General features: G+C 39.6%; 1 pseudogene; it reads right to left on the reverse strand.

Annotated features, from left to right (window-relative positions):
• LOC149213551 (ruBisCO large subunit-binding protein subunit beta, chloroplastic-like) overlaps nt 1-14,188 on the reverse strand; it is a 32,870-nt pseudogene extending 18,682 nt beyond the window's left edge.
• Nucleotides 14,189-14,631: the final 443 nt, after the last annotated feature.

Consider the following 14,631-nt stretch of genomic DNA (forward strand, 5'->3'; position numbering starts at 1 on the left):
GTCTTCATAAGGAAAAGCATCCAATGTTTAGGACTTTCCATTTTGCATAGAATTAAAGGAAGCACATAAATCATATCTCATAACATCTTGAACCAACGTATCATTGTCCCAAATAGTGACCTTGCAAATGATTATCATGAAATAAGCATCTTGGGCAACACCCACAGTATTTTTCAAAGAAAAAAGAGAAATTATAGATTAAGGGATAACATTGCTACATATGTATAATATATAAAGTGCATATATAAAACCCCACCTCCACACCTGTCTCCTTCACACTCAAACATGGTCAGGTCCCCCCTAAAGGCACATTAAGTTGTCAACAAAGAAGAGGCCATCCAATTCCACAACTATTCTTTCTCGAATCTAAGGATAGGGGTATACAAAATAGAAAAAATGTATCACGTGGTCCTAAATCAAGAGCATGACCCAAACACACATTCCTACTGAATCCAAACCACAAGCAATCACATGATTCTACAAAGACAAAGAAAGAGAAAGCACTATGCCTCCACTCCCTTGAAAATGCTCAAAATTCCTAAAATGGAGCATTCCAACAATTTCTCATTTGCTTCTGAAGCTCCAAACTAATTCCCCCTAGGCTAAACAAATAAATCTATGTCAACAAGTTTGCAAGGGATATCATCCACAAATGTGGGGAAGAATCCCTTGGATTTCCCATGAGATTTTCCTTCAAAAAAATAATAATAATGACTATATATATGGGGTTTCTAATAGTTTCAAGTCTCATTACCAAAGTGGCACATTCCCATGTTGGGATTCCATTCCTTTGGAGTGCAGGTCCCCAATGTTATAGCATCCTCCTTCACTCTGCCATTAACATCACTATGTGGTTTTGGTGTCATTTCTTGTGGACCCTCTTTGGTTTGTGGTTTTTATCTATGTGATTCTCATACGAATTGTAGGTCTTACTACTATAATGCAATATCCCTATGTTGGGAGGCCATTCCACATTAATAGCCTTCTCCTTCCTCCTATGATTACTTTCCACTACTAGATATGTACAATATATGAAGTCACAATGTAGGTCTCCAATGAAGTTGGGATATGAAGTCATAACACACGCCTCGAAGGAAGTAAGGATGGATAGCTAATTTTATTGCAAACTATAGCATAAAATAGAATGGAAAGAACATATTTTGGAAAGTGAAAAGAAGAGGGTAAAGTATTAGATCCCTAGATCTATGAAACAAAATCCAAAAAAGAATGAAATATATCATGTTAACATATACAACATAAATAATAACAGTAATGGAAGAAAATTGCATGACTACCAACCTATGCTTTCACGAATAGATAAGTTTGATTGAATAATATTTTTAGAGTTAACAAGGAAAATGTCACCAATATATAGATCATTCATGGGAACATAGACACTGCAGAGTTCATATCCACTCTAAACCTACATATGACAGTGGGAGAAAAGTAATAACTACCTTCCATACAAATTGAAATAATATTTATTTAAACTATAACATGTCAAAAGGCATTGCATGTTTATCAATAAACATGGATTTTTATTTATGAAAATAGTGATAATCTGCAAATATGCAAGAAACATTTCCATCTGCCACTCAATTTCAACATTAATGTGAAATTGTTCAGTATTAACTCAACTTCAATGATATCTAAAGCATAAGAAAAAACATGAAGGACAAGTGATGATGTAATAAAACTAAAGGCATATTCGCCTACACATGGATGACAAATAATTGCAACCTCTTTAAAGGCCCTTGTGTTCTGGTATGCAAAGAATAAGCCATTTATAAGCTTTAAAAACACTTTCTAAGAAAACAATAAAAAAACTACCACCTTATCCACAATCGTAACTTCAATTCTTCAATTAATAATACATGTATCCACAAATTTATTGTATTTGACCCATTCATATCTCATTGAATGGAAAGCTAGGAATTCATTGTATTTCAATCTATAGAAAAAAATCATAAATTAAATCAAATATGTTTTCTACAATATCAAATAGGTATAAGAAAATAATACTACCAATACTGAAAACATGAGTGCATACTCTCTTGAAATCTGACTATAAATTAGAGGGAAAAGGTATTTCCTTAGTGTTAGTGATGTGGTGTTTTCCTGACCTGATACTTGATTATACAATAAAACATGTTTCTAAAATGTAAATGTGCTAAAGCCTAAAAGCAATGCAAAATACCACATCATGCTTATGATTCTCAAAGTCAAACATTCACATGCACATGTACCTATTAAAAGGGAGTTATACAATTTAACATGCAAATAACATGTTTTTGAAAATCCCAATATATGATGTCTAATCTTAAGAATATCTAGAGAAATGGTAGCATTTATTTTCTTCAAGAATGAGTAGATATGTTTGAAAAGAGGAGTTTTAGTTATGAACCATTCTCCAACCCACAGGACAGAAGCTTCCACCCATGAAGATACAAGTAAACCCATCAATAATATGAAGATACAAATAAGCACTCTTGAACAATCGACCTTCCTTTTGGAAAACAAATTGGTTTGTTTCTACACTATCCATTATGATGGTAGGCTTACCAAATATGTGGATGTTGAATATGTTTCCATGCATGTTCGTTAATTCAATACCCAAAAAATCTTTTCATTATATCTCAAATGCAAAACAACATGAATAAATAAATTGAAAAACAAAAAAACTGATATGGGTGCAACAATGCAGGACCACTGAACTAAATTTGATACCTTGAAATTCTTTTTTGAAGGAAGGGACCACCATCAGAGGTTTTGAATGGATAAATATTTCTGAAAGTTTCTGCAATTAATGGAAATCTTAGGCTACCAATCAGTAGCTTTGACATTTTTCCATTTTTTCCATCTTTTGACATTAACCAAACTACAGAGGCTGCAACTGCCATCACTACTCCCCACCAAATCATTGTTGCAGTTACACTGATATGAATTTAAGTTGAGCACTACTAGTTTGACTATCAATAATATTGGGCTTCCTTCACTACTTAAGGCCTACAGTAGGTCAGAATAGATTGAGATGGGTATTTATGGAGAGAAACCTTGAGTATGTCACTACTTATCTGCTTGCCACTGGAGTATGATAGGGAAATGGTCTGAAATTTGGGATGGAATAACTTAAGATTTCATAGACCCTAAGAACTCCACCAAATTTCCGTGAAGCATGAAATGGTCGAGTCTCTTAGAGATGCCTACAGACCCAGTCGAGTCATTTCTCCAGGTCATAATAAAGGGAGATGACAAAATATCCACGAAGTGGCTCCTACCAAAAATATCATTGAAGTACCCTGCCAATGGGTCAAGTCTACAATGATTCCATACCTTATTATATTTAAAGGTGAGGTTCAAATCCCCTGCCAAAATAAGGGATCCCATCATTAATAGGTCGCAGGATTCCAATTTATCCCAAAAGTGTCTTCTGGAGGAATATGGCACATATGTATTAAGAATAATAAATTTCTTCTTGGAGCCCCTAATGAAACCAAATAGAAGGATACCTGCAAAGGATTTACAAGAAAAAAAAATCACGACCTTAGGATCCTAAAAAGTGGTAAGACCACCAGATAAACCCAAAGCATCCACATCACATACCTGCTACCCAGGATATATGCAGAGGTAAATGGTCCAAATTTTGTCTCCAATCATCATTATCTATTGTAAAAGGATAATATAGGGGTGATTAACCCCAATCAAGTGCCGAAGTAAGAGGATTTTTTAAGCACTCCCCAAGCCCTTGATGTTTAAGGACATGATTATCATGGTAAGCCTTCATAAGTGGGAAAATAATCTCTAAAGGCTTGAATAGGAGATAAAGAAGAAACATAAGATGATGCACCAGAAGATGATGGACCAAGATTTAGTGTTGCAAAAATATTGTGAAGGTCAGTATGAACCCCATTCGAATGATTCAAATGTTTCAAACACCGTTCCTTCCTAATGGTCACATTACGACTATAAGGGGATGCTAGATATCTTGGTAGAGGAGGATGAATGAATCATCAGGGTCTCCATGTCAATATCAGGGTAAAGGTAGAGAAACTCGATATCACTCCCCACTGAATTAGTAGGAGAAAGATCTCTAGAAAACGTTCCAAATTGAATGTGAGTAGGGTTAAGGCTAACATTCAATGGTTCATCAATAGTGGAGGTTTTCCCATTCGCACCGAAAGATAGAGTGTGGGTAGATTCCATATTCTCTGAACGGGGAACAACGTTTGGTACATATAATAATGAAGAATTCTCAATGCAATCAGAATGTGGGAGTTGAATATGTAGAGAAACAATACGTAAAGGACGAAATGTAGAATTACTAAGATAAAAAAACACCTGATACCAAATAATTACGAATATTTTTCTAAGGACATGTCATAGGTGTTGAAAATAGAAAAAAGAAATGTTAAAAATAACATCTAGAAATTCCAATTGAATTTGTCCTTAATTAAATTGTAATTATTTTCTCATAACAACTTGTAATAGTTAAACTAAATTAAGTTGACTTATTTAAATTAGGAATTTCGAGTTGGAAGTCTATCTGGACTCATGTAAGTTTGATCCATAAGTTTTAGGATTCCAGGTTGACTTTAATGGAGTTGTAATTAGATAACTCAGTTCAACTGAGTTATATTCTGTTAAACTAGTTCTAACCATTGGAGGAACTAGTAGAGGCCTAGTAGTGAATTGGTGCATTAGTGCATCCTCAGTGCCACATTTTCTAACTAAATATTTGTTGGAAATAATACTGAGAGGGGGGGTGAATCAATATTATCAGATCAATAAAACTTATTCATTTCCATACTTAGATACATATACGCTACTTCAGTTAATGTAATCCGCGTGTATATGCAACTTGTCTAATGCAACTAGCGTATATCCAAAATACTTATGATTCAGTTAATCCATTATATGTTGATCTTTAGTTAGTGCATCATAACTTCATTAACCATATGAATAGTAAGCAGGTGCAATAAAACAGAACAGATCATCACGCACAAGTAGCACACATGAACACCATGATATAAGGTGGAAACCCAATGTGGGTGAAAACAACCTGCTGCAAGTCGTCTCTATCTTCTTTTAACAAGAAACTTCATTTTACAATATTTCTGTACTGGTGCAATCTTATACCAGTACACAAGCTTCTACCTGCAAAAGGCTACAACCTTCTCTCATTCTCCAGACCCTCCTGGAAGGGAGATACAACCCCTTTAGCTCTTGTACTAGCCGATCCATTTACTAGTACGTAGGTGTTGTTAGCGCTTGAGATTTCACCCTAGGCTGAGGAAGGTAAACCTTCAAGGCAACATCAAACCATTTCACCTCGTAGCTAGCCCTACGGGGTATGAGAAGGCTCTCTCTGGTCAAACTCGGTGGATTTTTCAATAGGATGAGCTGACCAATTAGAAATACTGATATTAGGCTAGTAAACTGATAAGGAGGGTTGATTTAAAGTTTTTGGGGTTTTTGGTGGCAATTGGAGGGAATGCAATTCAGGGTGCGGGGATTGAGCTCAGTTTTTGCAGGTGGATCTTTGGGGCAAGGTAGGAGTTTGTGCTGATGCCTTTAGCTAAGATGGATGATCAAGGAAGGAAAAAGAGAAGCTAAAGAGGGCAAACAATGACTTTGAATCCTCTCTAGACAGTGGAAAACATAAACATTAAACAAATTTGAAAGCTGAGCATGGCAAGCATGAATTCAAACTTTATCACTTCATTTGTTTAATAAGCTGCAGTAAAGAAAGAGATGGAACACATAAACACACTTACAATTACAATAAGAGAACACACCATCAACACAAGAGTCCACAAGAATCCCAATGATGTCTGCAAAACCCTGGTCTTCCTTTTCCTCAAATTGCAGAGATACAAGTAAAATATACAATAGGAGCTTCTCCCTCAAGAGACCAACCATGAAAATGAGCAAGAGAAGGCATAATATAGATGATCTAACTCCTTTCCCCACCTCTAGGGGTCGAGCTCAGTTTCCTAGGAGCTGTTTCAACTAATTCTAAACTGAGCACTAGATAATAGGTAGTCAAAACAACTTGCCTCTAAAACTTAGGTAATCTATCCATGCATTAAATATTCACTATTTACATCAAAGAAACTTCTAGAAGTGTCAAAGGAGAGTAAATGTGTCCAAGTGCTATGAAAATTACACAAAAACCCATCATTTACATGCCTCAAAAGTCAACCAAAGTAAAAACAGTGTTTTGCTGGCCGAACTGGTCAAAACAGGCAAATTTCCCTGACAGGTCGCGCACATCACTCTGACTGGTCGCGCACATTCACATCTCTGTTTGAGGGCCTTTCCGGTGTCCAAATCAGGTGCAAGATAGCTCGTTGGAAAGATCTACGAGTTTACTTTCCAACCCCACTGGAATTTCTGAATTTAGAGTTCATTTGACCCCTCAAAAGTCATTTCCCCCAAGACAGCTTTCTGCAACTCAAAATAGGGGCAGAAAGTCAAAAGTTGCATGTATTTTGAGCTTTTGGAAGCCCAAATCTTCATAAAATCTGAAACCCATCCATAGGCAAGTGTATTTTTGCATGACAATTCCAAAAATGCAAAGTTTTCCCCGTTCTGAGCTGTCCCCATGACTGGTCGCGCGCGGGGTGAGACCACTCAAATGGCCAAAACCTGTAAAATTTTCAAAAATGCCAAAAATGCCTCAAAACTCTTAAAATTTCTTGGGTTTTCTGCTAGGAGGAGGCTAATGAGTATCATGGTGAGTGAGAGAGGCCTCAGCCAAGATACGGAGCGGGTTGGTCTTCTTCTTCCTCTTGCGGGCCTCGGATAACTTCCTTTGGAAAATCTTCATTTTTGCCTTGCAAACATGCATCCTCACCCAATAATGATTCTTCATGTTCCGTAGCATCCTCTTGTCCTGGTTGGCCTTCTCCAACAGCCTCTCCAAGCGAGCATTCTCCTGAATGAGCAAAGACTCCCGGTCAGTAGGCAATGGGTCACCGGGCCTCCTACGGTTCAAAGTTCGATCACTGCGGATCCTCCATAGCTCATCAAGTTCTTTCTACTCCTCCAATTGTCTGTTGCGCTGCTCCAGATAAGTGATGGTCCATTGAGCCATTTGGAGCTTTTGCTACAACACGAGGTTCTCCTCCTCTCTCTGCCTGATAATCTCATAAAAATCTGAAGAAGGAGAGCGGGCATCAAGGCCAATGAAATCATCATGTGTATCACCAGCTCTCTCATCCTCAACCATGGGCACCTTGCCCTCCCCCACTGCCTCTGCTGATGAAGAATGCGAGGCCCCTTCCACCTGGTGTGGAGATAACACTCGCTGACCTGTACATGATGATGGCGAGACCCCTTCCACCTGTTGTGGAGAAAGTACTCGTCAAGCTGCTGCTAACAAGGCCCTTGGGCCTTTCTGATATGTAAGCTGCGGTGGGGAAGCAACATGTCTTGGAACAATAATCTCGGGCTGGTGTGATGGACCTCCCTCCTCATGAATGGCCTCTGGCTCTGGTTGTGGCTGTGGTGGCACTGTAAAGAACTCATGAGAAATGAAGTCTGCCCATGGAATGCCCTGCTGACTCAACTGATGGGAAACAATGAGCTGGATGAGACCATGATGGCACAAACTCCTATGCTGCTGAGCTGGGGACTGCCTCTGAAACACGGACACCATCCTCTGAATGTCCTGGAAGAAGAAAACCGGGATGTTCATCATCCTCACTCGGGTAAAGTGCATCAACAGGCGAATGTGACAAGAGAAGACCTGTGAAAATCTTCCCTCGCATGTGAAGTAACGCATGATAAGCCGCATGATCGGAGCATACTCCCCCCGGAGGAATCTGAAGGGAAAGACCCCTGACAAGTGACTCATGAATGCTGGCCTGACATATGGCTCAAAATAAACATAATCCAGCATTTTGCGCTTGGGCCACACCTCACCCACATTTGGTATCCCGGTAGCCTCTGAAATCACCTCCGGAGATAGTACAAAATTCACCCCTGCAAGAGTGACCTGCCCATCATGAAGGTGCAAAACAAATAAGCGGGCCAACTCCCTGTGGTGCTGAATCTGGGCAAGCCTCTCACAGAACTGAAAACATGACATATAACGGAAACAATTCACTGCCATAGGACAGGCCTGCAATTCTGCCAAAGAGGTGGGTTCCTCTCTCCTATGATGACCACCTTTGCCACCCTTACGAGGCCTCTGCTGTACCTCGATCTCTGTGGAAGAAGACCGGTCATCACCTTGCTCATAGGTTTCAGTGGTTGACATGGTGCTTTTGAGCAAAGTGAAGCAAATAGATAGAGTAAACTGCTGCCCTTGCCTGCAAAAATGCTGAGAAGTATGCTGTTTTCAAGGGGAAAAAATCATAAGGGAAATGTTAGGGGAGGGATTTTTAATAAGGAATGGGAAAATATGTAAAAACAGGGATTTTTAAGGGATAATTCACAAAATGTCAAACATATCATCTCATCTTCCATCATTAGGAAATCATTTGCAAAGAAATACTTTATTAGGGAAAATACGTATGATAGTCATCAAGGGAAAGGACATGCATTTGCAACAGGAGTATAGGACAGCATAGATAGCTTGCTCCTTTGAGTTTTTGTTTTTTCAATGTACATCATAAGGTAAACAGTGTTTTTCAAAGGATTTTATGTACATTTAGTCATAGGGGAACAAGGCTTCTTTTACATCTTGTCATAAGGGAAAAGGGATCTTAATTGAACAGGATTTTAGGGAAGGGGTAGAGAGGAAAACAGGGCTTGGTTTTGGGGAGACACAACAATATTCTTTTGCAAACAATATTTACAGCAATATGTCCATTTTATACATATACACAGCTGCATTTTTCTTGTTTTTGCTATGGATATGCAACAGCAGTGTGTCTTCTATTTTCCAATGACTATGCACAGCAATATCTTTTTTTTTTTTTGGTCATTTTACCATATTATTGCTCTTTTCTCTTTTTACATAACATTTTTTATCCTTGCTGTTGTTCATTTATTTTCCTTGCCGTGTGGAGGGTATTAGGGTTTGGGTAGAATACATGAAAGGGCATTAGGGTTTTGTAAAGGGATTTGGGGGAGGGATAGGGTTTTAGGAATTTGGGATGAGAGATTTAGTATTTATTGCAAATGAGATAAGATATATATGACATTTGTGAATTTAATAGAAAATAAGGAGGGAATAAATAGGGATTTAAAGCCTTGAAAAAACATCAACCCTAGCATAATGCCTACATGAACAAGCAATCGCCCAAATCCATTTCTCCTTACATTTCTTGGTGATAAACATATATATGCAAGCCCATCATTTCATGTTTCAAGCATTCAAACGCACTAGAAGACCCTACCTCGATCAGTTGAGCAAGCAAGAGGGCGATTTAGTCGATTTGGAGTGGTTCTGTAGAAGACAGCTTGAGTGGTCGCGCCCCTGCTCTGAGTGGTCGCGCCCTGCCTGAGTGGTCGCGCCCTTTAGAAAAATACACTGCAGAGGGGTCGCTGAGTGGTCGCGCCCCACCCAACTGGTCGCGCACTGAGCCTGAGTGGTCGCGCCCCTGAGAATGACTCCAACTTTATGCAAATCGCCTCTTTTGACCTCTCACTCGTTTTTGCAAGCTCTCAAATGCATAATGACGCTGTTTAGAGGGAAATTTACTCTTTATAGGCCCAATTTGAAAAAAATAACTTACCAAACCCACTTTCTAATGTTTTTGTTTTGACATTCACTTTTAACACTGTTTTGAGTTCACTTTGTCCTGAATTTGATCTTTTGAGTGCTTTAACTCCGTTCTTTTTGCAGGTTGACCATCTGATGGACTCTGGCGAGGAGACCAGGGTTATTGCCGGCATTTTGAAGAATTTTGAAAATTTTCCTTATTTTTTGCAAATTTCACATGACCTTGGGTTTAAAAACAGGGTTTTTAAATCCAAGGTATAAATGAGCTGTACCTGATGAAAAATATCAATGGAACATATTTACATACCTCCTTCCGGCTTGCTGGGGACTATTAGACCTCTGACTCATGACCTTGCAGTGATTTTTGACCAAAACCCTAGACCTAAAACTTGGGACTTCAAGACAAAAATAAAACAAGTGTAACACAAGCTCATTAAATGATATGACCTGATCCAGCAAAGCCAAGAAGGGAACAAGGACCAGCTCCTCCATCAGTTTTATGGCATGCCTAACGGGATGCAAAACTGATACTGATGAGACACCTACCTATGCACATGCAAAGAGCTTTTGATCACCGATGGAGGGCTCAAGACCGACACTAACATTGGCTCCAATGGGGATGGTAGCTCCTTGGAGGTGCCAAGAACCTTAGACCTCTGGGAGAGCAGACCGGTGCTTTATTCATTGGGCAAATGGAGTCAACTTGTACAGACGTGACCAAACTTGAAATGACTTTATTCGACTTGGACTATAAACTGAAATTTTCAAAGGACTTTGACTCAAACAAACTAACTTTTGCAGAAAATAAACAATCTGAAAACTCCACACCAACCAATCCCCATCCTCAGAATTATAGCCTTCACCGCGGGCCCCAAACTAAGGATGAGAGATCAGTTCACACTTGCTGTAATGAAAGGGAAACGGTAATTACAATGAGGATGATTAGAGCAGCATTGCTCAAGCATGATATCTTTTCAGAAGCCGGCCATTCACCGACCCACCGGGACATTCATCACCATTCAACTCTTTGAGAATGAAAGCATTGGGACCACGACATGCAGCAATCTTATAAGGACCTTTCCACAAATTATCAAATTTACCGTGCTTACCTTTGTCCTCATTTCGGGCATCCCACCTCAAAACAACATCCTCCAGCTGAAAGTTTTCCGACTTTGCCTTCTTGTCATAGATTTTCTTGATACGCTCTTGCAACCTTAAAGAATTTTGGAGAACCTCTTCCCTTGTTTGCTGTAAGTGAACCATTTGATTGATTCGCCTTTGCATTGGATCCGGATCTTCTCCCGCTTCTTGAAGCAATCTCGCGACCGGTACACTAAGTGATGTTGGAAAAACTGCATCAATTCCATAAACAATCTCAAATGGCGACATGCCAATGGACTTCTTTTGACTTACCCGATCAGCCCATAATGCATTTACCAACTTCTTGTGCCAACTTTTCTTGTTAATTTCCAGCATCTTCTTGATAATGTTCACTAGTGACTTATTTGATGATTCGGCCAGCCCATTGCCTTGCGGATGATAAGCGGTGGAGTGCCCCAAGCTGATGTTATACTTATAGCAAAAATCAACCATCTTATTGGACTTAAAGGCTGCTGCATTATCTGTGATTAATTTGAATGGACAGCCAAAACGTGACAAGATATTATTTTCAAGAAAAGAGATGATTACCGAATCTGTGGCCTGCCGAGTGGGAATTGCCTCTATCCACTTTGTGAAGTAATCAGTGGCAGTTAAGATCCATCGATGCTGCCCGGATGATGCTGGGTGGATTTCGCCAATGAAGTCTAGGCCCCACTGCTGAAATGGTGCGCTGATTTCCACCGGTTTGAGAGGCAATGGCTGCAACCTTTGTTTTCCTTGGAATATTTGGCATTCATGGCAGCTCTTCACTGCTTTGTATACATCAGAAAATAGGGAAGGCCAATAGAAACCAGCTCGCAAGATCTTATTGGCTGTAGTTTTCCAAAACAAATGACCTCCACAGTCGCCTTTATGGAAATCCTCTACTGTTGCCTTTGCTTCCTCTTCAACCAAACAATTCAGCAAGATGCCACCGGGATCTTTCCAATAAAGTGCAGATTTCATAATACAAAACTTAGCAGCCTTTAGCTTCAATGTTCTTGCTTTGTTTCTTGACATTCCAGGAGGTGCGGATACATTCTGAAGCACATAAACTATATCAGCATACCAAGGAGAAGTAATAAAAATATCCGATACCTGAACCGCTGAATTTTCTTCCCCATCATCGGATAAGGCAGCAATCAAGTTGATGTCAAGGGCATGGAGGTTTGTTTCAGCCATCAATTTAGCGAGACCTTGTCCTTTAATCAGCTTGGTGGGCTTGATTTCAACATCATATTCTAAAAGAGCAGCAATCCACTTACCCCTCCTACCTTCCGGCTCCGTTTGTACCAAGACATCTTTTACGGCTGCACTAGGAACATATGCCAATACATGAGAGTTGAGTATGTATACCCGGAAATCTTTCAAAGCTTTAATCAGTGCCAACGCTTGTTTCTCAATGATGTTATAATTTAGCGCCCCATCTCTTATGATTCGGCTGAAAAATGCAATTGGCCTCTCAACTCCTTCTCTCTTTTGCATTAATACGGCTGCCAATGTATGCTCAGAAGCAAAAGAAAACAAAATGAAATCCTGAGTATAATCGGGGCTGATCAAGGTTGGGGCTGAAGACAAGATTACCTTGATTAAATTGAAAGATTTGACCGCCTCCTCGGTCCATTTGATCTCGCTGTCCTTCCGAAGCATATTGGTTATCTCTCTAAGGTGCTCTGCAAGGTTAGGAATGAAGCGGCGCAGAAAATTTAATTTGCCATTAAAAGATTGTATTTCCTTCTTGTTTCGGGGCTGCTCTAGTTGCTGAATTGCTTCCACCCATGCAGGATCAATTCGAATACCATCTTTGGAAATGATATGTCCCAGCAACTTGCCTTCACTCATGGCAAAAAGACTCTTTTTCGGATTTAAAGAAATGCCATATTTTCTGCATTTTTGGAAAACTTTCGTCAAATGAAATAAATTCTCTTCATCTGATTTAGAAAATACGGTTAAGTCATCAAGATAAAAAACTAAGAATATATCCTTTTCATTGGCAAAGGCCATATCCATAGCTCGCTGAAATGTGGCACCCGCGTTCTTCAACCCAAATGGCATTTTGGCATAATGAAATGTTCCCCAAGGCGTAGTGAAGGCTGTCTTATCACGGTCATCTTCATGCACTAAAATCTGATTGTAGCCGGAGTATCCATCTAGCAATGACATCCTTGAGGCACCCACTACCCGCTGCAATATGTGGTCCATCTTGGGCAGCGGATAGTTGTCCTTGACAGATACTTTGTTCAAATTTCTGAAATCTATGCATAAGCGTATTTCACCGGTCTTCTTTCTCACTGGCACTAGATTGGAGATCCAATCAGAAAAGCGAATAGGAACTATAATTCCGGACTTGTAGAGCCTATTGACTTCCTTCTCAATCAAAGGCAGCAACTTGGGACTGATCCTCTGCAACTTTTGCCGAAAAGGTTTTTGATTTGGCTTTATGGGAATAGTGTGTTGAATAATGCTTGTATCATAGGTCCTTAAATCTGAATAATCCCAAGCAAACACAATAGAAAATGATGACAATAATCTAATGTATTGATTCTTTACCTTGAGTGGCAATGCCTTTGATAACTTCACCATCTTTGGATTCTCTACTGTCCCAAGGTTCACATCTTCCACACCTTCTTCTGTTGGCATCAAAGTTGGCTTGCGCGCCACATCATCTTGATCAAAAAGTTCTTCTAAAGGAATCAGCCCTTTAGGAATATAGTTATCTTTCAGTTGCAAAACATCCATTTGATTTACTCCTTCAGGCTCCATGTCTATTGAGATTTCTTCAAATTTACCTTCTCCATGCAAGAAGTCTTTGATTTCTTCGTCATCTTGGAAGACTTGCCAACACCTTTGATTATCCGGGATTGTAGGGCGATGCTTCACATAGATTTCGAACTTGTTGCTTGAATTCATTGGTATTTTCAAATTACTTGCTGCCTTGGCCAATGCATCCGCAACACCATTTTGAATCCGGGGCACACATGTCAAGGTATGTTCTGAAAACCGCTTCAGAATATCTAGAACAGCATTGCGATAAGCCCGCATACGTGGGTGTTTGGCTTGAAATTCCCCCTTCACTTGTTTGATAACTAATTCGGAGTCGCCATAAACCGCTATCTTCTTTGCTTTCAACTTTCGAAGGATTTTCAAACCAGCAATAAGGGCCTCATATTCTGCTTCATTATTCGAACAATCAAAAGCCAATTTATAAGAACACACCCATACCTTGCTTGGAACTTGGTTAGGGACTGAAAATGGACTACGAATCCACACACCTATACCAGCTCCATCGCTACCGACTGCCCCATCAAAATCCATGGTCCAAAGACCATCCTCATCATCTTCTAAGGGCTGCACTTGTGATGTTGTTGCAGTCATGATTTGCTGCCCATTTGTTTCAGCGATTGACCTTATGACAGCAGTCCTTTCTTCACTTTCCCTTCTCAATACTTCTCTGAAATTTTCTGCAATGCCTGGGATATCTTCCACCTAAACTAACTGACTATCTATCTCATTGAAATTTTCCGCAAACAAAACAAAAGATTCTAAATTTGTTTGTACATAATTTACAGGATGATTTACGGGCTTTTCCTTACTAGTGATCATGTATTTCATCTTCTGTTCGCGATATACTTTCCTCATCTGTCCAAACACCGGAATAGTAGCATATGAAAAATCCAGCTGAAGAGTACCTTTGAGCTTGGATCCCCATGACCTTGAAAGGAGCATGCCAAATCTTGGGGGAATGTCCGCCACTACCACATCCATCAAGAGATTCTTTGCGGGAATTTGATCCAGGCTAACAACCAAATCTTTAATCA

The sequence above is a fragment of the Pinus tabuliformis genome, chromosome 1_1 (assembly GCF_031772625.1).
Source record: "Pinus tabuliformis cultivar Carrire ecotype Pingquan chromosome 1_1, CPIR1, whole genome shotgun sequence".
NCBI lineage: Eukaryota > Viridiplantae > Streptophyta > Pinopsida > Pinales > Pinaceae > Pinus > Pinus tabuliformis.